This window comes from Schistocerca serialis, chromosome 1 (genome assembly GCF_023864345.2).
Source record: "Schistocerca serialis cubense isolate TAMUIC-IGC-003099 chromosome 1, iqSchSeri2.2, whole genome shotgun sequence".
Lineage (NCBI taxonomy): Eukaryota > Metazoa > Arthropoda > Insecta > Orthoptera > Acrididae > Schistocerca > Schistocerca serialis.
This window is the reverse complement of record NC_064638.1, coordinates 487259360-487278966: the sequence shown is the minus strand read 5'-3', so window position 1 is coordinate 487278966 and position 19607 is coordinate 487259360. Positions and strand designations below refer to the sequence as shown.

The following is a 19607-nucleotide window of genomic DNA, read 5'->3' as shown; positions in this document are numbered from 1 at the left end:
CCTGACAGTTACAGCTACGATACTTTAGTGGTTACGGAAAGCCCAGGTTCGAAACCTGGTTACGGCACGAAAACGTCTCTTGACGCTGTCTCCTTAACTGCGACAACTACAGACAAGTGGCGTCGCTACCATACGGCGGGCACGGCTTTTTCTTGCTGTGGATGGCCTAAAGAGACGCTTCCAGTGCGAGAGCGGTGGAAATACATGGCACGGCGATTGCCAAGATACTTCAATTTCGAAGTGATCTTTGTAGTACAAAGGAAACGTTTTGCGGCTGCTGCTCCAACGGTAACGTGGCCGAGCGGTCTAAGGCGCTGGTTTTAGGCACCAGTCTCTTCGGAGGCGTGGGTTCGAATCCCACCGTTGCCACTTTTTACGTCTCATTTTTGTGCCGTTGCGGTGTGTTCTCGTGGGGTAGGACGCAGCTCTTGTGACGCGCGTGTTGTGTAGGTAGCGTGGCCGAGCGGTCTAAGGCGCTGGTTTCAGGCACCATTCTCTTCGGAGGCGTGGGTTCCAATCCAACAGCTGCCAAACGTGTAATGTTTCCTGTGTCGAAAGCAGATGCACTCATTGCCCGCAAAGGAAACAGCACAACAAGGCGTGAGCGTCTGCTTGGTGAATTGTCGTAGAACAGTGCGTGGTGCAACGACAGGATTTGTAGGCACCTTTTGCTCTCATCATTGCTGGCGTCCGTCTCCACGAAATGCGTCCGGAGCACGCCGTTCTATAACGCGAGAGAGTGGATTTTTTACAGTTGTCGTCAGTTAACCGTGGGTGACTGCTGAGTTCGCTGGAAAGAGCACTGCCGTCGTTGTCCGGTGTGGTCTAGTGGCTAGGATACCTGGCTCTCACCCAGGAGGCCCGGGTTCGATTCCCGGTACCGGAATGGCGCGTTTTTGTTGCTCCTCTTATGCGACTTGTCTCGACTTTGCTCGACTGACGCTACGCTGACGCGTGCAGAAAGCTACGTTAAGTATGATTCACGGCAACACCTGACGGCGAGAGAGATGAAGCGTCTATCCACTTGTTATCCAGCCACATACCTGTAGTCAAGAGGCTTGGGGGACTGCAAGACATTGCCACGGAGGTGAATGCAGCTAACCACTGTAGTTAGTGTCCTGACAGCGCAGGCACGTTCATTTGCTCGTATACATGTGATGGAGACCGTGTCTCACACTGCTGTGGCGTACACCTTGGCCTAGGCTTTGCTGGGTATCGCCACTTGCATTCCAGCCAGCTGCCTTCGCGGGCGCCTCCGTGGCCATGGCCGTGATCGTCTAGTGGTTAGGACATTGCGTTGTGGCCGCAATAACCCAGGTTCGAATCCTGGTCACGGCAATTTTGAAAGTTTTGCCTTGCTGCCGTTGCAATGACGAGTACTCGAAATGACAGTACTCTCTTGATTTTTTTCACTCGTGTTCCGCAGGCCGCAGTTTGCACTACTACTTCATCCCCAACACGTAATGTCGCCTCCCAGAGCGCAGACGTCCGCTGCTCTCTGTAGTCGAAAAGGGCAGTTGTTTGAAGTGCGATGGATGAGCAGCCAGTCCCAGCAGAACAGGAAGCTGTGGCGTGCACTGTTTGTACAAATGCTAGGAACACTGGCGCACCAAGCAGCGCATGTAGCGTGGCCGAGCGCTTTAAGGCGCTGGTTTAAGGCACCAGTCTCTCTGTTGGCGCGGTTTCGAGTCCTGTAGCTGTCGGGGGTTTCGCTGTGATCGCGTTAACCTGCCGCTTTTTCTTCAAGTGTAACCTCCTTGAGCTCACATATGTTTGACACATGGAGCATTCTAGCTCCGCCTGACAGTTACAGCTACGATAATTTAGTGGTTACGGAAAGCCCAGGTTCGAAACCTGGTCACGGCACGAAAACGTCTCTTGACGCTGTCTCCTTAACTGCGACAGCTACAGACAAGTGGCGTCGCTACCATGCGGCGGGCACGGCTTTTTCTTGCTGTGGATGGCCTAAAGGGACGCTTCCAGTGGGAGAGCAGTGGAAATACATGCCAAGATACTTCCATTTCGAAGTGATCTTTGTAGTACAAAGGAAACGTTTTGCCGCTGCTGCTGCAACGGTAACGTGGCCGAGCGGTCTAAGGCGCTGGTTTTAGGCACCAGTCTCTTCGGAGTCGTGGGCCCGAACACATCGCGCGCTCGCTCCGGCGTGTCGGGCGGTGTTTACGTGTGCTTCGCAGTCGGCGACGGTTCTTCGCGGTGACTGTTTCTTCGCTGCTGTAGTCAGCTGAACTGTAAGTTAACATGGATTCTGAAGACCGAGAAAATAATATCCAGTGCGAATTTGATAGAAACGTAACCCGACCGTCTGCTTTCGAAATTCATTCGTGGATGAAAAATGACTTGCAAATTCCTGAAAGTGAAGTACTAGGATTGCAATTAGACGCGTTCCTGAACTCTTTGTTCGTAAAATTGAAATGTCCGGAATTGTGTGATGCTCTTGTCAGTGAAAATGGTGGCGTACGTAAATTCAAACACTCTGATGGGACAATTAGCAATGTGACTCTGTCGAATGCTGGATTCGGTATTCGAAATGTTCGGGTATTCAATCTGCCGTTTGAGACTAGGAATGAGACAATAGCTCGTAGCCTTATGCCTTATGGCACAGTTTTGTCGATTACAAAAGAAAAGTGGTCGTCCGCTTATATCTATCAGGTTGAGAACGGTATCCGTAGTGTAAAGATGATTGTGAGGAAGCACGTTCCCTCGTTTTTGGTTATGGCCGGCCACCGGGCTTTTATTTCGTATAGTGGTCAGCCGCAAACGTGTTCCTATTGCAATGCCACAGACCATTTTCGGCAAAATTGTCCTAGGCGTAGGCGCCCTGTGCAGCTGCCGCCCCGTGGGCAAGATGACGACGCGTCGTACGCGGCCGTGTTGTTAGGTGTTCCCCGTTCACCGGCACGTTCCGCGGAAACGGAAACGCCGTTAGTTGCTGCGGTCGCGATGGATGTCGATGCCACTGCAACCGGTTCTGATTCTGTTCAAACCGTGTCCGTACTCTCTCAGTCAGTTCCCGCCACTACTGTACCGATTCCGCCTTCGGCTGTGCCTGAAGTTCCGGAACGGACCGGATCAGAACCCGTTCAGGTGGTTACCCCCCCTGTTGCTGTAGTGGATTCGTCACCATCTCATTCCGTACCTCACGGGTTTCCGGACGCGGTTCCTGCCTCACAGGAACCAAAGCCCAGGCGTGAAAGTGTTTCGGAACGGCGTGGCAATGCTGACCGCTTCCGCAGTGCCAGTAGCTCGCGGATTTTAGACACACGGTCTTTTTCTCGCGGAGAACGCAGCCCGTCTCCGGAATGGAAGCAGGTTCCCCGTCCGAAATCAAAACAAAAACAAAAATCTGTGCAAAAGCCGGCGCACAAGCCCTTGCCTCGCCCCGTAGTCGAATCTCGGCCGTCGGTTGCGGGGGGGCGTCGTCCACCGCGTCCTGTGGCGAGCAGTCAGCCAGCGCCTACGACAAGTGTGTCGGCAGACAGGCGGGAACAGGTTGTACAGCAGTTAAAGGAAATGTTGCACCACTCTGATGTAACTCTTGCAATGGACACTACGACGTCTCAGGCAACGAACCCGGCACAACTTTCAGTTAAGCGTAAGGCGGAAGACACCCCCCAGCGTCGCACGCGTCCCCCTTCGCAGGATTCCGCGTCTGCACCTCCCACACAAGAACCATCTACTTCAGCTGCACCGTCTGAACGTTGTGACTGGGCAGACGATATGGAGGAGGAGGGTGGGTCCACTCCTGCCGTCTAATTTGTTTTATTTGTTTTTCCTTGTTGTCTATGGTAGCCCGCCCTCCATCAGTTGTGGCTACTATTAATCTTAATAAATTGGAGTCGTCTGTGAAGTTTGCAAGTTTTGTGGGTTTTTTAAATTACATTGCTGCTGACGTCGTGTTTTTGCAGGAGGTTGTGATAGATCTACTTCACTCCATTCCGGGCTATCAAGTACTCTTGAACTTTGATGTCGAGTGTAATTGTGGTACTGCCATTTTAATTCGTGTTGGTCATGACTATAGTAATGTCGCTACAATTCCTAACGGTCGTGGTGTAGCTTGCACGATCAACAACGTAAGATATATTAACGTGTACGCCCCTTCTGGTGCCGACGGGCAGCCACGTCGCCGTGTGTTTTATAGCAGTGACATTTGTCACCTTTTACAGGGCCCCCACCTGCCTGTAGTCATGGGCGGCGATTTTAATTGCGTGCTGGACGATAGAGATCAGGAGCCACGGCCGTATAAGTGCCTAGAATTACAGACGCTCGTTGCTGAGATGAATTTAATTGACTCGTGGTGTTATTTACACCCGCGGGCCGTGGGCTTTACTTTCTTTTATCCCACGGGAAGAAGTCGGCTCGATAGGATTTACGTTTCTCGTGATAAACAGCACTGTCTTACGGACTCCTCTGTTCACCCCGTGATTTTTTCCGATCATTGTGCGTATGTCTGCCGCTTTCATTCTCTATTGGCGGATAAACCCCGCGCAAGTCGATTATGGAAGTTTAATGTGCGACATCTCTCACACCCACATTTTGCGCCGGTTATCGTGCGTGTGTGGCAGAGGGTGCTGAAATATCGTGGTCTATATGCCTCCACTTTGTCTTGGTGGGTAGAATTTGTTAAGCCGGCATTACGCAAGGCCATCCTGGAGTTCAGTCAGGATGTTGCTCACTGGGAGCGTTCTACATTGCAATTTTACGAGAGCTGTTTAAATGATGCCATCCACCTGCACACAAACAATCCCGCTCTTCGGATGGCGACAATTCGGCGTATAAAACTCCGTCTTCTGGATTTGAAACGGGAATCGTTGCGCGGATCTGTCGTACGGAGCCGAGCCCCCGGGGCGCTTGCTGATGAAGCGCCTTCCGTGTTTCATCAGCTGCGCGAACGCCGGCGCGCAAAGCGACGTTACGTCACAGAGCTGGAATCAGCTGACGGTGCGCGGCTTAATAGCCAGGCGGCAATTCTTGCCGAGGCCCACCGTCACTTCATCGAACTTTTCAGTGAGAAATATACTGATGCTGCCGCGATTTCCGAGCTTCTCCACGACGTTCCATACGTCTTATCCGTAGCGGATCGCCGTCGTCTCACAGAAAACTTTACCGTGGACGAAGTGGGTGATGTCTTAAAACTGTGTTCCCAGAACAAATCACCGGGCGCTGATGGGTTGCCACCGGAATTTTATCTGCATTTTTGGCACTTGTTTGGCTCTGCCCTGTCTGACGTTTTTAATGAAATTTTAAATGGTGTGGATGTCCCTGCGTCCTTCCTGGAAGGTATTGTGGTCTTGGTTCCAAAGGTTCCGGTCACCAGGAAACTGTGCAATCTTAGACCAATCACCCTTCTTAATGGTGATTACAAACTCTTCACCAAATGTGTCTCTTCCCGCTTGAAGCTGGTCATGAAAAAACTCATTAGTCCCTTTCAATACTGTGCAGTGCCTCAACGCACTCTCTATGGTGCTGTGTCGACATACCGAGATGCCATTGCCTATGCTTCGACGAATAGGATTCCTTTTGGCATTTTATCCGTCGATTTTGCAATGGCTTTTGACAGAGTTAGCCACATATATCTCTGGCGAGTGCTCCAGAAGTTTGGTTTCGGTGTAAAATATATAACTATGATTTTTAACCTTTTCCAAAATTCCACCTCACGGATTAGTATCAATGGACTTTTATCGGAACCTGTTCCGCTCTGCTGTTCCGTCAAACAAGGGTGCCCTCTGTCAATGGCGCTTTACGCTATTTCCTTAGATCCTTTGTTGCGTAAGTTGCATAGTGTTTGTAGGGGAATACGTATTGGGAATGAGAAGCACGTTTGTCGCGCTTATGCTGACGACCTTGGCCTCTTGGTGTCCTCGGCTACCGACTTTGCTACAATACGCGCAGTTCTTACACAGTATGAACGTGCATCCGGTGCGAGCATCAATACCCGTAAGACGGTTTTTCTGCCTATTTATGCAGCGACACGTGGCTTCAAACGCCCATGGTTTACAGTGAAGCAGGAACACAAAATTTTGGGTGTTCGCTTTCGGGCCAATCTGTTACAGACTGCGTCCTACAACTGGCGTATTGTCTTAAATGGCATACGAGCTATGGCTAGCCTGTCCGCTACTCGCACCCTCGCATTAACACAGCGGGTGATTTTAATAAATGTTTTCTTGCTCAGCAAAGCCTGGTACCTCGCACAGTTATTTCAGGTACCCAAGAATTTGGGCAGAGCCATAACACAGGCAGTCTATTGGCTATTGTGGCGGGGACATATTTTCAAGGTGTCTTACGAAACATGTACTTTACCGCGCGAACAGGGTGGGCTCGGGCTCATTCATTTTGCTATGAAAGCCGCAGCATTGCTCCTTCATCGGACGAGCGTCACCATTGAACAGGATCCGTCGAGCCCCACAGCTGTTCTGTTCGCTATTCATCGGCCTCTATCTGAAGCAGCACCTCTCGACCCGACTACAATACCGTTTCAGCTGCGTTATGTTCGAGAATACTACATTCAAAAAAGTTATCTCGCCGCCGACGTACTCGACCATCGCACACGGACTGTGAAACGTGTCTACCAGGGACTAAGAGGACGGCCAGTCAGTAATAAGATGGAGGCGCGCTACCCGCGATCTGCGTGGCGGACGGTGTGGGCTCACGTTCATGCTCCCTTCTTGTCAGCGGACGTCAGCAGCTTTTGGTACCAAGTGGTTAACAGAATTCTTCCCACCAACGAAAAGCTGCGCCGCATTCACTTATCTCCATCGAGCTTGTGTGAAGACTGTCGTCAAGACGACACCTTAGAACATCGTTTCGTGTGCCTGAGGTCACGGTCGACTTGGAACATTGCCGCCAGGATGCTCGCACTTATCAACCGGACCAGCGCTGCCGCTTTTTCTGCGGACACGGCATTGATCCCGGACTTCAACCCTTATCCGCATACGAAGCGTGCCGCCACTGCATGGATCGTGGCTCACACTGTGTTCGCCCTCCTGCAATTGCGACTTACGGACGACTATGCCTATCTGGTTTATTTATCCACACAACATGACCTCACTAAAACCAGGAAAGACTATGCCAAAATCTTTGCCAATTTTCTGCAAATTGCACTTGCATTTGCCCACGACAAACTGTTGTAATCAACACTTCACTGCTGCGACTTTTCTTTACTTCTGTGTTTTGCATTGTCTCCGGGTCCGGATACATAGTTAATGCAAATTGAATGCTACAGGAACAGTGAATCATAACAAGTACGATGCTTACGCTTGTGCAGAACTACAATGTGGAAATTACGACGAAAAGTTTAACACAGTGTTATCCTGTGTTCGTGTGTGTTTGTGTTTTGCTGTCATTTAGTGATTTCTTTCTGTTTTTAATTCATTTTTTTATACCGTCTGGTTCCTCCGTTATCGGCGTGCATTCACGGGTGCGTTGCGCACGCCGCTGCCACGGAGATTGTTTGGTTTTTAAGAACAGAGGATTTTTTATTTTCTTTTTAAACACGTCGGAGAGGATTGTGTTTTACTTCCCTTTATCCGCCGGACAGTTCGGAAAGTTCGGGAGTATATTCATTCCTTTGACATGTGTCGATATTTTTAATTTTTGTGACTTTTTTCATTACTTATTTTAATGGCCGCCACGAAGCATTTTGAATATAATGTCATGGGACGTGTGAAGGGTGTTCCTTCCCTGTTACTGAGAGGACTAACCCAGGCAGTATTTGATTTTTTATTCTTTTTTTTCAAATTTTATTCTTTCTTTATTGCATTTAGGTGGAAAGCGCCTGATGCGCTGTTATTCTTTCATTTTTTATTTTAAGGCGTGTAGGCGCCGAGCGACTGCTTTGCTGTCATTATAGGCCTGCACTTTGACTTCAAGAGGATTTTAGTTTTCCTTCGATGCTTCGCTAGCGGTAAACAGCCACAAGAAACTTTCCTCAAAGCAATCCAGTATCTCCGATTCCATCACATCATCTTGACCACCAACGTCTACCGGAGGACGTCGACGCCAAAGGAACCATACCGAGGAGTTTACGGTTTTCAGCTGAATGGACAGTACAACAATTCATCCTTTCTGTTTGCAAGAAGCACCGTTTTATTTTATAGCTAAAGAAGCTCGCCGAAGAAGGCATAAATTGGAGAGCGCAAGGCCGGGCTATAAGGGGAGTTGGGAGGCCCGAAAATAAAAAATAAAAAAAAAAAAAAAAAAAAAACAAAAAAAAAAAAATAAAAAAAAACCAAAAAAAAAAAAAAAAAAAATAAAAAAAAAAGAAAAAAAAAAAGAAAAAAAAAAAAAAGTTGCCACTTTTTACGTCTCATTTTTGTGCCGTTGCGGTGTGTTCTCGTGGGGTAGGACGCAGCTCTTGTGACGCGCGTGTTGTGTAGGTAGCGTGGCCGAGCGGTCTAAGGCGCTGGTTTCAGGCACCATTCTCTTCGGAGGCGTGGGTTCCAATCCCACAGCTGCCAAACGTGTAATGTTTCCTGTGTCGAAGGCAGATGCACTCATTGCCCGCAAAGGAAACAGCACAACAAGGCGTGAGCGTCTGCTTGGTGAATTGTCGTAGAACAGTGCGTGGTGCAACGACAGGATTTGTAGGCACCTTTTGCTCTCATCATTGCTGGCGTCCGTCTCCACGAAATGCGTCCGGAGCACGCCGTTCTATAACGCGAGAGAGTGGATTTTTTAGAGTTGTCGTCAGTTAACCGTGGGTGACTGCTGCGTTCGCTGGAAAGAGCACTGCCTTCGTTGTCCGGTGTGGTCTAGTGGCTAGGATACCTGGCTCTCACCCAGGAGGCCCGGGTTCGATTCCCGGTACCGGAATGGCGCGTTTTTGTTGCTCCTCTTATGCGACTTGTCTCGACTTTGCTCGACTGACGCAACGCTGACGCGTGCAGAAAGCTACGTTAAGTATGATTCACGGCAACACCCGACGGCGAGAGAGATGAAGCGTCTATCCACTTGTTATCCAGCCACATACCTGTAGTCAAGAGGCTTGGGGGACTGCAAGACATTGCCACGGAGGTGAATGCAGCTAACCACTGTAGTTAGTGTCCTGACAGCGCAGGCACGTTCATTTGCTCGTATACATGTGATGGAGACCGTGTCTCACACTGCTGTGGCGTACACCTTGGCCTAGGCTCTGCTGTGTATCGCCACTTGCATTACAGCCAGCTGCTTTCGCGGGCGCGTCCGTGGCCGTGATCGTCTAGTGGTTAGGACATTGCGTTGTGGCCGCAATAACCCAGGTTCGAATCCTGGTCACGGCAATTTTGAAAGTTTTGCCTTGCTGCCGTTGCAATGACGAGTACTCGAAATGACAGTACTCTCTTGATTTTTTCACTCGTGTTCCGCAGGCCGCAGTTTGCCCTACCACTTCATCCCCAACACGTAATGTCGCCTCCCAGAGCGCAGACGTCCGCTGCTCTCTGTAGTCGAAAAGGGCAGTTGTTTGCAGTGCGATGGGTGAGCAGCCAGTCCCAGCAGAACAGGAAGCTGTGGCGTGCACTGTTTGTACAAATGCTAGGAACACTGGCGCACCAAGCAGCGCATGTAGCGTGGCCGAGCGCTTTAAGGCGCTGGTTTAAGGCACCAGTCTCTCTGTAGGCGCGGTTTCGAATCCTGTAGCTGCCGGGGGTTTTGCTGTGATCGCGTTAACCTGCCGCTTTCTCTTCAAGTGTAACCTCCTTGAGCTTACATATATTTGAAACATGGAGCATTCTAGCTCCGCCTGACAGTTACAGCTACGATACTTTAGTGGTTACGGAAAGCCCAGGTTCGAAACCTGGTTACGGCACGAAAACGTCTCTTGACGCTGTCTCCTTAACTGCGACAGCTACAGACAAGTGGCGTCGCTACCATACGGCGGGCACGGCTTTTTCTTGCTGTGGATGGCCTAAAGAGACGCTTCCAGTGCGAGAGCGGTGGAAATACATGGCACGGCGATTGCCAAGATACTTCCATTTCGAAGTGATCTTTGTAGTACAAAGGAAACGTTTTGCGGCTGCTGCTCCAACGGTAACGTGGCCGAGCGGTCTAAGGCGCTGGTTTTAGGCACCAGTCTCTTCGGAGGCGTGGGTTCGAATCCCACCGTTGCCACTTTTTACGTCTCATTTTTGTGCCGTTGCGGTGTGTTCTCGTGGGGTAGGACGCAGCTCTTGTGACGCGCGTGTTGTGTAGGTAGCGTGGCCGAGCGGTCTAAGGCGCTGGTTTCAGGCACCATTCTCTTCGGAGGCGTGGGTTCCAATCCAACAGCTGCCAAACGTGTAATGTTTCCTGTGTCGAAGGCAGATGCACTCATTGCCCGCAAAGGAAACAGCACAACAAGGCGTGAGCGTCTGCTTGGTGAATTGTCGTAGAACAGTGCGTGGTGCAACGACAGGATTTGTAGGCACCTTTTGCTCTCATCATTGCTGGCGTCCGTCTCCACGAAATGCGTCCGGAGCACGCCGTTCTATAACGCGAGAGAGTGGATTTTTTACAGTTGTCGTCAGTTAACCGTGGGTGACTGCTGCGTTCGCTGGAAAGAGCACTGCCGTCGTTGTCCGGTGTGGTCTAGTGGCTAGGATACCTGGCTCTCACCCAGGAGGCCCGGGTTCGATTCCCGGTACCGGAATGGCGCGTTTTTGTTGCTCCTCTTATGCGACTTGTCTCGACTGACGCTACGCTGACGCGTGCAGAAAGCTACGTTAAGTATGATTCACGGCAACACCCGACGGCGAGAGAGATGAAGCGTCTATCCACTTGTTATCCAGCCACATACCTGTAGTCAAGAGGCTTGGGGGACTGCAAGACATTGCCACGGAGGTGAATGCAGCTAACCACTGTAGTTAGTGTCCTGACAGCGCAGGCACGTTCATTTGCTCGTATACATGTGATGGAGACCGTGTCTCACACTGCTGTGGCGTACACCTTGGCCTAGGCTCTGCTGTGTATCGCCACTTGCATTCCAGCCAGCTGCTTTCGCGGGCGCGTCCGTGGCCGTGATCGTCTAGTGGTTAGGACATTGCGTTGTGGCCGCAATAACCCAGGTTCGAATCCTGGTCACGGCAATTTTGAAAGTTTTGCCTTGCTGCCGTTGCAATGACGAGTACTCGAAATGACAGTACTCTCTTGATTTTTTCACTCGTGTTCCGCAGGCCGCAGTTTGCCCTACCACTTCATCCCCAACACGTAATGTCGCCTCCCAGAGCGCAGACGTCCGCTGCTCTCTGTAGTCGAAAAGGGCAGTTGTTTGCAGTGCGATGGGTGAGCAGCCAGTCCCAGCAGAACAGGAAGCTGTGGCGTGCACTGTTTGTACAAATGCTAGGAACACTGGCGCACCAAGCAGCGCATGTAGCGTGGCCGAGCGCTTTAAGGCGCTGGTTTAAGGCACCAGTCTCTCAGTAGGCGCGGTTTCGAGTCCTGTAGCTGTCGGGGGTTTCGCTGTGATCGCGTTAACCTGCCGCTTTTTCTTCAAGTGTAACCTCCTTGAGCTCACATATGTTTGACACATGGAGCATTCTAGCTCCGCCTGACAGTTACAGCTACGATAATTTAGTGGTTACGGAAAGCCCAGGTTCGAAACCTGGTCACGGCACGAAAACGTCTCTTGACGCTGTCTCCTTAACTGCGACAGCTACAGACAAGTGGCGTCGCTACCATGCAGCGGGCACGGCTTTTTCTTGCTGTGGATGGCCTAAAGGGACGCTTCCAGTGGGAGAGCAGTGGAAATACATGCCAAGATACTTCCATTTCGAAGTGATCTTTGTAGTACAAAGGAAACGTTTTGCCGCTGCTGCTGCAACGGTAACGTGGCCGAGCGGTCTAAGGCGCTGGTTTTATGCACCAGTCTCTTCGGAAGCGTGGGTTCGAATCCCACCGTTGCCACTTTTTACGTCTCATTTTTGTGCCGTTGCGGTGTGTTCTCGTGGGGTAGGACGCAGCTCTTGTGACGCGCGTGTTGTGTAGGTAGCGTGGCCGAGCGGTCTAAGGCGCTGGTGTCAGGCACCATTCTCTTCGGAGGCGTGGGTTCCAATCCCACAGCTGCCAAGCGTGTAATGTCTCCTGTGTCGAAGGCAGATGCACTCATTGCCCGCAAAGGAAGCAGCACAACAAGGCGTGAGCGTCTGCTTGGTGAATGGTCGTAGAACAGTGCGTGGTGCAACGACAGCATTTGTAGGCACCTTTTGCTCTCATCATTGCTGGCGTTCGTCTCCACGAAATGCGTCCGGAGCACGCCGTTCTATAACGCGAGAGAGTGGATTTTTTACAGTTGTCGTCAGTTAACCGTGCGTGGCTGCTGCGTTCGCTGGAAAGAGCACTGCCGTCGTTATCCGGTGTGGTCTAGTGGCTAGGATACCTGGCTCTCACCCAGGAGGCCCGGGTTCGATTCCCGGTACCGGAATTGCGCGTTTTTGTTGCTCCTCTTATGCGACTTGTCTCAACTTTGCTCGACTGACGCTACGCTGACGCGTGCAGAAAGCTACGTTAAGTATGATTCACGGCAACACCTGACGGCGAGAGAGATGAAGCGTCTATCCACTTGTTATCCAGCCACATACCTGTAGTCAAGAGGCTTGGGGGACTGCAAGACATTGCCACGGAGGTGAATGCAGCTAACCACTGTAGTTAGTGTCCTGACAGCGCAGGCACGTTCATTTGCTCGTATACATGTGATGGAGACCGTGTCTGACACTGCTGTGGCGTACACCTTGGCCTAGGCTTTGCTGGGTATCGCCACTTGCATTCCAGCCAGCTGCCTTCGCGGGCGCCTCCGTGGCCATGGCCGTGATCGTCTAGTGGTTAGGACATTGCGTTGTGGCCGCAATAACCCAGGTTCGAATCCTGGTCACGGCAATTTTGAAAGTTTTGCCTTGCTGCCGTTGCAATGACGAGTACTCGAAATGACAGTACTCTCTTGATTTTTTCACTCGTGTTCCGCAGGCCGCAGTTTGCACTACCACTTCATCCCCAACACGTAATGTCGCCTCCCAGAGCGCAGACGTCCGCTGCTCTCTGTAGTCGAAAAGGGCAGTTGTTTGAAGTGCGATGGATGAGCAGCCAGTCCCAGCAGAACAGGAAGCTGTGGCGTGCACTGTTTGTACAAATGCTAGGAACACTGGCGCACCAAGCAGCGCATGTAGCGTGGCCGAGCGCTTTAAGGCGCTGGTTTAAGGCACCAGTCTCTCTGTTGGCGCGGTTTCGAGTCCTGTAGCTGTCGGGGGTTTCGCTGTGATCGCGTTAACCTGCCGCTTTTTCTTCAAGTGTAACCTCCTTGAGCTCACATATGTTTGACACATGGAGCATTCTAGCTCCGCCTGACAGTTACAGCTACGATAATTTAGTGGTTACGGAAAGCCCAGGTTCGAAACCTGGTCACGGCACGAAAACGTCTCTTGACGCTGTCTCCTTAACTGCGACAGCTACAGACAAGTGGCGTCGCTACCATGCGGCGGGCTCGGCTTTTTCTTGCTGTGGATGGCCTAAAGGGACGCTTCCAGTGGGAGAGCAGTGGAAATACATGCCAAGATACTTCCATTTCGAAGTGATCTTTGTAGTACAAAGGAAACGTTTTGCCGCTGCTGCTGCAACGGTAACGTGGCCGAGCGGTCTAAGGCGCTGGTTTTAGGCACCAGTCTCTTCGGAGGCGTGGGTTCGAATCCCACCGTTGCCACTTTTTACGTCTCATTTTTGTGCCGTTGCGGTGTGTTCTCGTGGGGTAGGACGCAGCTCTTGTGACGCGCGTGTTGTGTAGGTAGCGTGGCCGAGCGGTCTAAGGCGCTGGTGTCAGGCACCATTCTCTTCGGAGGCGTGGGTTCCAATCCCACAGCTGCCAAGCGTGTAATGTCTCCTGTGTCGAAGGCAGATGCACTCATTGCCCGCAAAGGAAGCAGCACAACAAGGCGTGAGCGTCTGCTTGGTGAATGGTCGTAGAACAGTGCGTGGTGCAACGACAGCATTTGTAGGCACCTTTTGCTCTCATCATTGCTGGCGTTCGTCTCCACGAAATGCGTCCGGAGCACGCCGTTCTATAACGCGAGAGAGTGGATTTTTTACAGTTGTCGTCAGTTAACCGTGCGTGGCTGCTGCGTTCGCTGGAAAGAGCACTGCCGTCGTTATCCGGTGTGGTCTAGTGGCTAGGATACCTGGCTCTCACCCAGGAGGCCCGGGTTCGATTCCCGGTACCGGAATTGCGCGTTTTTGTTGCTCCTCTTATGCGACTTGTCTCAACTTTGCTCGACTGACGCTACGCTGACGCGTGCAGAAAGCTACGTTAAGTATGATTCACGGCAACACCTGACGGCGAGAGAGATGAAGCGTCTATCCACTTGTTATCCAGCCACATACCTGTAGTCAAGAGGCTTGGGGGACTGCAAGACATTGCCACGGAGGTGAATGCAGCTAACCACTGTAGTTAGTGTCCTGACAGCGCAGGCACGTTCATTTGCTCGTATACATGTGACGGAGACCGTGTCTGACACTGCTGTGGCGTACACCTTGGCCTAGGCTTTGCTGGGTATCGCCACTTGCATTCCAGCCAGCTGCCTTCGCGGGCGCCTCCGTGGCCATGGCCGTGATCGTCTAGTGGTTAGGACATTGCGTTGTGGCCGCAATAACCCAGGTTCGAATCCTGGTCACGGCAATTTTGAAAGTTTTGCCTTGCTGCCGTTGCAATGACGAGTACTCGAAATGACAGTACTCTCTTGATTTTTTCACTCGTGTTCCGCAGGCCGCAGTTTGCACTACCACTTCATCCCCAACACGTAATGTCGCCTCCCAGAGCGCAGACGTCCGCTGCTCTCTGTAGTCGAAAAGGGCAGTTGTTTGAAGTGCGATGGATGAGCAGCCAGTCCCAGCAGAACAGGAAGCTGTGGCGTGCACTGTTTGTACAAATGCTAGGAACACTGGCGCACCAAGCAGCGCATGTAGCGTGGCCGAGCGCTTTAAGGCGCTGGTTTAAGGCACCAGTCTCTCTGTTGGCGCGGTTTCGAGTCCTGTAGCTGTCGGGGGTTTCGCTGTGATTGCGTTAACCTGCCGCTTTTTCTTCAAGTGTAACCTCCTTGAGCTCACATATGTTTGACACATGGAGCATTCTAGCTCCGCCTGACAGTTACAGCTACGATAATTTAGTGGTTACGGAAAGCCCAGGTTCGAAACCTGGTCACGGCACGAAAACGTCTCTTGACGCTGTCTCCTTAACTGCGACAGCTACAGACAAGTGGCGTCGCTACCATGCGGCGGGCTCGGCTTTTTCTTGCTGTGGATGGCCTAAAGGGACGCTTCCAGTGGGAGAGCAGTGGAAATACATGCCAAGATACTTCCATTTCGAAGTGATCTTTGTAGTACAAAGGAAACGTTTTGCCGCTGCTGCTGCAACGGTAACGTGGCCGAGCGGTCTAAGGCGCTGGTTTTAGGCACCAGTCTCTTCGGAGGCGTGGGTTCGAATCCCACCGTTGCCACTTTTTACGTCTCATTTTTGTGCCGTTGCGGTGTGTTCTCGTGGGGTAGGACGCAGCTCTTGTGACGCGCGTGTTGTGTAGGTAGCGTGGCCGAGCGGTCTAAGGCGCTGGTGTCAGGCACCATTCTCTTCGGAGGCGTGGGTTCCAATCCCACAGCTGCCAAGCGTGTAATGTCTCCTGTGTCGAAGGCAGATGCACTCATTGCCCGCAAAGGAAGCAGCACAACAAGGCGTGAGCGTCTGCTTGGTGAATGGTCGTAGAACAGTGCGTGGTGCAACGACAGCATTTGTAGGCACCTTTTGCTCTCATCATTGCTGGCGTTCGTCTCCACGAAATGCGTCCGGAGCACGCCGTTCTATAACGCGAGAGAGTGGATTTTTTACAGTTGTCGTCAGTTAACCGTGCGTGGCTGCTGCGTTCGCTGGAAAGAGCACTGCCGTCGTTATCCGGTGTGGTCTAGTGGCTAGGATACCTGGCTCTCACCCAGGAGGCCCGGGTTCGATTCCCGGTACCGGAATTGCGCGTTTTTGTTGCTCCTCTTATGCGACTTGTCTCGACTGACGCTACGCTGACGCGTGCAGAAAGCTACGTTAAGTATGATTCACGGCAACACCCGACGGCGAGAGAGATGAAGCGTCTATCCACTTGTTATCCAGCCACATACCTGTAGTCAAGAGGCTTGGGGGACTGCAAGACATTGCCACGGAGGTGAATGCAGCTAACCACTGTAGTTAGTGTCCTGACAGCGCAGGCACGTTCATTTGCTCGTATACATGTGATGGAGACCGTGTCTGACACTGCTGTGGCGTACACCTTGGCCTAGGCTTTGCTGGGTATCGCCACTTGCATTCCAGCCAGCTGCCTTCGCGGGCGCCTCCGTGGCCATGGCCGTGATCGTCTAGTGGTTAGGACATTGCGTTGTGGCCGCAATAACCCAGGTTCGAATCCTGGTCACGGCAATTTTGAAAGTTTTGCCTTGCTGCCGTTGCAATGACGAGTACTCGAAATGACAGTACTCTCTTGATTTTTTCACTCGTGTTCCGCAGGCCGCAGTTTGCACTACCACTTCATCCCCAACACGTAATGTCGCCTCCCAGAGCGCAGACGTCCGCTGCTCTCTGTAGTCGAAAAGGGCAGTTGTTTGAAGTGCGATGGATGAGCAGCCAGTCCCAGCAGAACAGGAAGCTGTGGCGTGCACTGTTTGTACAAATGCTAGGAACACTGGCGCACCAAGCAGCGCATGTAGCGTGGCCGAGCGCTTTAAGGCGCTGGTTTAAGGCACCAGTCTCTCTGTTGGCGCGGTTTCGAGTCCTGTAGCTGTCGGGGGTTTCGCTGTGATCGCGTTAACCTGCCGCTTTTTCTTCAAGTGTAACCTCCTTGAGCTCACATATGTTTGACACATGGAGCATTCTAGCTCCGCCTGACAGTTACAGCTACGATAATTTAGTGGTTACGGAAAGCCCAGGTTCGAAACCTGGTCACGGCACGAAAACGTCTCTTGACGCTGTCTCCTTAACTGCGACAGCTACAGACAAGTGGCGTCGCTACCATGCGGCGGGCTCGGCTTTTTCTTGCTGTGGATGGCCTAAAGGGACGCTTCCAGTGGGAGAGCAGTGGAAATACATGCCAAGATACTTCCATTTCGAAGTGATCTTTGTAGTACAAAGGAAACGTTTTGCCGCTGCTGCTGCAACGGTAACGTGGCCGAGCGGTCTAAGGCGCTGGTTTTAGGCACCAGTCTCTTCGGAGGCGTGGGTTCGAATCCCACCGTTGCCACTTTTTACGTCTCATTTTTGTGCCGTTGCGGTGTGTTCTCGTGGGGTAGGACGCAGCTCTTGTGACGCGCGTGTTGTGTAGGTAGCGTGGCCGAGCGGTCTAAGGCGCTGGTGTCAGGCACCATTCTCTTCGGAGGCGTGGGTTCCAATCCCACAGCTGCCAAGCGTGTAATGTCTCCTGTGTCGAAGGCAGATGCACTCATTGCCCGCAAAGGAAGCAGCACAACAAGGCGTGAGCGTCTGCTTGGTGAATGGTCGTAGAACAGTGCGTGGTGCAACGACAGCATTTGTAGGCACCTTTTGCTCTCATCATTGCTGGCGTTCGTCTCCACGAAATGCGTCCGGAGCACGCCGTTCTATAACGCGAGAGAGTGGATTTTTTACAGTTGTCGTCAGTTAACCGTGCGTGGCTGCTGCGTTCGCTGGAAAGAGCACTGCCGTCGTTATCCGGTGTGGTCTAGTGGCTAGGATACCTGGCTCTCACCCAGGAGGCCCGGGTTCGATTCCCGGTACCGGAATTGCGCGTTTTTGTTGCTCCTCTTATGCGACTTGTCTCAACTTTGCTCGACTGACGCTACGCTGACGCGTGCAGAAAGCTACGTTAAGTATGATTCACGGCAACACCTGACGGCGAGAGAGATGAAGCGTCTATCCACTTGTTATCCAGCCACATACCTGTAGTCAAGAGGCTTGGGGGACTGCAAGACATTGCCACGGAGGTGAATGCAGCTAACCACTGTAGTTAGTGTCCTGACAGCGCAGGCACGTTCATTTGCTCGTATACATGTGACGGAGACCGTGTCTGACACTGCTGTGGCGTACACCTTGGCCTAGGCTTTGCTGGGTATCGCCACTTGCATTCCAGCCAGCTGCCTTCGCGGGCGCCTCCGTGGCCATGGCCGTGATCGTCTAGTGGTTAGGACATTGCGTTGTGGCCGCAATAACCCAGGTTCGAATCCTGGTCACGGCAATTTTGAAAGTTTTGCCTTGCTGCCGTTGCAATGACGAGTACTCGAAATGACAGTACTCTCTTGATTTTTTCACTCGTGTTCCGCAGGCCGCAGTTTGCACTACCACTTCATCCCCAACACGTAATGTCGCCTCCCAGAGCGCAGACGTCCGCTGCTCTCTGTAGTCGAAAAGGGCAGTTGTTTGAAGTGCGATGGATGAGCAGCCAGTCCCAGCAGAACAGGAAGCTGTGGCGTGCACTGTTTGTACAAATGCTAGGAACACTGGCGCACCAAGCAGCGCATGTAGCGTGGCCGAGCGCTTTAAGGCGCTGGTTTAAGGCACCAGTCTCTCTGTTGGCGCGGTTTCGAGTCCTGTAGCTGTCGGGGGTTTCGCTGTGATTGCGTTAACCTGCCGCTTTTTCTTCAAGTGTAACCTCCTTGAGCTCACATATGTTTGACACATGGAGCATTCTAGCTCCGCCTGACAGTTACAGCTACGATAATTTAGTGGTTACGGAAAGCCCAGGTTCGAAACCTGGTCACGGCACGAAAACGTCTCTTGACGCTGTCTCCTTAACTGCGACAGCTACAGACAAGTGGCGTCGCTACCATGCGGCGGGCTCGGCTTTTTCTTGCTGTGGATGGCCTAAAGGGACGCTTCCAGTGGGAGAGCAGTGGAAATACATGCCAAGATACTTCCATTTCGAAGTGATCTTTGTAGTACAAAGGAAACGTTTTGCCGCTGCTGCTGCAACGGTAACGTGGCCGAGCGGTCTAAGGCGCTGGTTTTAGGCACCAGTCTCTTCGGAGGCGTGGGTTCGAATCCCACCGTTGCCACTTTTTACGTCTCATTTTTGTGCCGTTGCGGTGTGTTCTCGTGGGGTAGGACGCAGCTCTTGTGACGCGCGTGTTGTGTAGGTAGCGTGGCCGAGCGGTCTAAGGCGCTGGTGTCAGGCACCATTCTCTTCGGAGGCGTGGGTTCCAATCCCACAGCTGCCAAGCGTGTAATGTCTCCTGTGTCGAAGGCAGATGCACTCATTGCCCGCAAAGGAAGCAGCACAACAAGGCGTGAGCGTCTGCTTGGTGAATGGTCGTAGAACAGTGCGTGGTGCAACGACAGCATTTGTAGGCACCTTTTGCTCTCATCATTGCTGGCGTTCGTCTCCACGAAATGCGTCCGGAGCACGCCGTTCTATAACGCGAGAGAGTGGATTTTTTACAGTTGTCGTCAGTTAACCGTGCGTGGCTGCTGCGTTCGCTGGAAAGAGCACTGCCGTCGTTATCCGGTGTGGTCTAGTGGCTAGGATACCTGGCTCTCACCCAGGAGGCCCGGGTTCGATTCCCGGTACCGGAATTGCGCGTTTTTGTTGCTCCTCTTATGCGACTTGTCTCGACTTTGCTCGACTGACGCTACGCTGACGCGTGCAGAAAGCTAC

At 52.1% G+C, this 19607-nt stretch overlaps 22 non-coding genes across 22 annotated transcripts; all 22 read left to right on the top strand.

Moving 5' to 3' along the window:
- The first annotated feature begins 287 nt into the window (after positions 1 to 287).
- Positions 288 to 369, top strand: Trnal-uag (transfer RNA leucine (anticodon UAG)). Its single transcript has one exon. It is a non-coding gene; the product is annotated as a tRNA-Leu (tRNA).
- Positions 370 to 814: 445 nt separating this feature from the next.
- On the top strand, positions 815 to 886 carry Trnae-cuc (transfer RNA glutamic acid (anticodon CUC)). Its single transcript has one exon. It is a non-coding gene; the product is annotated as a tRNA-Glu (tRNA).
- Positions 887 to 1266: 380 nt separating this feature from the next.
- Trnah-gug (transfer RNA histidin (anticodon GUG)) lies at positions 1267 to 1338 on the top strand. Its single transcript has one exon. It is a non-coding gene; the product is annotated as a tRNA-His (tRNA).
- Positions 1339 to 8757: 7419 nt separating this feature from the next.
- On the top strand, positions 8758 to 8829 carry Trnae-cuc (transfer RNA glutamic acid (anticodon CUC)). The gene has a single exon. It is a non-coding gene; the product is annotated as a tRNA-Glu (tRNA).
- A 374-nt stretch (positions 8830 to 9203) lies between these two features.
- Positions 9204 to 9275, top strand: Trnah-gug (transfer RNA histidin (anticodon GUG)). The gene has a single exon. It is a non-coding gene; the product is annotated as a tRNA-His (tRNA).
- A 747-nt stretch (positions 9276 to 10022) lies between these two features.
- Positions 10023 to 10104, top strand: Trnal-uag (transfer RNA leucine (anticodon UAG)). Its single transcript has one exon. It is a non-coding gene; the product is annotated as a tRNA-Leu (tRNA).
- A 445-nt stretch (positions 10105 to 10549) lies between these two features.
- Positions 10550 to 10621, top strand: Trnae-cuc (transfer RNA glutamic acid (anticodon CUC)). The gene has a single exon. It is a non-coding gene; the product is annotated as a tRNA-Glu (tRNA).
- A 364-nt stretch (positions 10622 to 10985) lies between these two features.
- On the top strand, positions 10986 to 11057 carry Trnah-gug (transfer RNA histidin (anticodon GUG)). Its single transcript has one exon. It is a non-coding gene; the product is annotated as a tRNA-His (tRNA).
- A 735-nt stretch (positions 11058 to 11792) lies between these two features.
- Trnai-uau (transfer RNA isoleucine (anticodon UAU)) lies at positions 11793 to 11874 on the top strand. The gene has a single exon. It is a non-coding gene; the product is annotated as a tRNA-Ile (tRNA).
- A 445-nt stretch (positions 11875 to 12319) lies between these two features.
- On the top strand, positions 12320 to 12391 carry Trnae-cuc (transfer RNA glutamic acid (anticodon CUC)). The gene has a single exon. It is a non-coding gene; the product is annotated as a tRNA-Glu (tRNA).
- A 380-nt stretch (positions 12392 to 12771) lies between these two features.
- On the top strand, positions 12772 to 12843 carry Trnah-gug (transfer RNA histidin (anticodon GUG)). Its single transcript has one exon. It is a non-coding gene; the product is annotated as a tRNA-His (tRNA).
- A 735-nt stretch (positions 12844 to 13578) lies between these two features.
- On the top strand, positions 13579 to 13660 carry Trnal-uag (transfer RNA leucine (anticodon UAG)). The gene has a single exon. It is a non-coding gene; the product is annotated as a tRNA-Leu (tRNA).
- Positions 13661 to 14105: 445 nt separating this feature from the next.
- Positions 14106 to 14177, top strand: Trnae-cuc (transfer RNA glutamic acid (anticodon CUC)). The gene has a single exon. It is a non-coding gene; the product is annotated as a tRNA-Glu (tRNA).
- Positions 14178 to 14557: 380 nt separating this feature from the next.
- Positions 14558 to 14629, top strand: Trnah-gug (transfer RNA histidin (anticodon GUG)). Its single transcript has one exon. It is a non-coding gene; the product is annotated as a tRNA-His (tRNA).
- A 735-nt stretch (positions 14630 to 15364) lies between these two features.
- On the top strand, positions 15365 to 15446 carry Trnal-uag (transfer RNA leucine (anticodon UAG)). Its single transcript has one exon. It is a non-coding gene; the product is annotated as a tRNA-Leu (tRNA).
- Positions 15447 to 15891: 445 nt separating this feature from the next.
- Trnae-cuc (transfer RNA glutamic acid (anticodon CUC)) lies at positions 15892 to 15963 on the top strand. Its single transcript has one exon. It is a non-coding gene; the product is annotated as a tRNA-Glu (tRNA).
- Positions 15964 to 16333: 370 nt separating this feature from the next.
- Positions 16334 to 16405, top strand: Trnah-gug (transfer RNA histidin (anticodon GUG)). Its single transcript has one exon. It is a non-coding gene; the product is annotated as a tRNA-His (tRNA).
- A 735-nt stretch (positions 16406 to 17140) lies between these two features.
- Trnal-uag (transfer RNA leucine (anticodon UAG)) lies at positions 17141 to 17222 on the top strand. The gene has a single exon. It is a non-coding gene; the product is annotated as a tRNA-Leu (tRNA).
- A 445-nt stretch (positions 17223 to 17667) lies between these two features.
- Trnae-cuc (transfer RNA glutamic acid (anticodon CUC)) lies at positions 17668 to 17739 on the top strand. The gene has a single exon. It is a non-coding gene; the product is annotated as a tRNA-Glu (tRNA).
- Positions 17740 to 18119: 380 nt separating this feature from the next.
- On the top strand, positions 18120 to 18191 carry Trnah-gug (transfer RNA histidin (anticodon GUG)). The gene has a single exon. It is a non-coding gene; the product is annotated as a tRNA-His (tRNA).
- A 735-nt stretch (positions 18192 to 18926) lies between these two features.
- On the top strand, positions 18927 to 19008 carry Trnal-uag (transfer RNA leucine (anticodon UAG)). Its single transcript has one exon. It is a non-coding gene; the product is annotated as a tRNA-Leu (tRNA).
- Positions 19009 to 19453: 445 nt separating this feature from the next.
- Positions 19454 to 19525, top strand: Trnae-cuc (transfer RNA glutamic acid (anticodon CUC)). The gene has a single exon. It is a non-coding gene; the product is annotated as a tRNA-Glu (tRNA).
- Positions 19526 to 19607: the final 82 nt, after the last annotated feature.